Genomic DNA, 1191 nt, shown 5'->3' with positions numbered 1-1191 from the left:
ATCTGATGTTGGTTGTGGTCCCCCTGACCGTTGTTTTTGTTGTTGTCTGGCTGGAGCATGTCGTCGTCTTCCTCGGATACGTCGTCTTGTACAGCGTGGCGACGAGTTCCTCATCGCTCAGCGTTGCTTGGTCTGATGGCGCGGCTCGCATCCGGCGAAGGCGTCGGCTGACGAGGCCTCTGCCGCGGCCTGGATGACCGACGGCCGCGCGGCCACTCGTCGGTTGGTTTCGCTTGCGGAACGGCTGGAAAAACGCAGAAAAAACTGGTTCTACCCCATTCAAAGGCAAACGCTCGTTCGAGCTAAGAGGGGCTTGATTGGCCGCTGGTTTTAAGGGTCCATACACTGTTTCTAGTCCCTTACTGCTTGCGGCCGAAGAGTTCTGCAGCAATCGAGCAGCAAAGCATGCTTTTCATCTACCTGCGTGTCCACGCTGTCGCTTCCACTAGCCACGACCGAGATCCTGGCCGATATACACTTTTTGAACGGATATAGTGTTGCGTAGTAACGCCCCACCGAGTGATATAGTGTCCAACCTACAGTATATCGATGTTCCTATTTTAGTGTTGTACCAAAATAGTGTGAATGGCGCATTTTAAAAATGCGCGACCTGCTATCTGGCTGCCTCTTGCATGGCTTCTACGGTGCCGGAACTTCAAGCCGCCCTGTCCAGTGTTTACCTATCGGCGGCGCCGTTGAGTGTTCTCTGGGAAAGGGCCCGCTGGCCTATCAGAAGCGGTCTCGCAACGACCACGTGGCTGCAAATGGCTGGTCCACATCCTTTTTTCGAAGCCGAACCAGCTCGCACAGTCGTTTTTCTCCCTCCTTCTTTGCCGCTCGGCGTTGCAATTTAAAAAAATACACGCCCCCGCCGACGATCTCTGTTTATTTGGCTCGGGTTTCGAAACGGTGGCTCGAAATTTAATTGCGTTGCGCACGCCACGCATATACTTGCGGTTTGTATGCCATGGCATATTTCTTTGGCTTGTCTCAACTTTTTATTCGGTCGCGTTACACATGAACTTGCGTTTTGTATATCGAGGTCCTGTGGCGAGAAAAAATGGATTGGTGTCGCAATAAAATACAACCGGGGAGGTGCACTTGGTCATTTGAAATTTCAAACCGGCGTCCCCGGCTGCCATTTATTGGGGCTGTGATTGGTGGAAATATCGTGAAAAGATCGAGCGGACG

This window comes from Saprolegnia parasitica, assembly GCF_000151545.1.
Source record: "Saprolegnia parasitica CBS 223.65 unplaced genomic scaffold supercont2.383, whole genome shotgun sequence".
NCBI classification, from domain to species: domain Eukaryota; phylum Oomycota; class Saprolegniomycetes; order Saprolegniales; family Saprolegniaceae; genus Saprolegnia; species Saprolegnia parasitica.
This window is presented reverse-complemented; position numbering follows the sequence as displayed.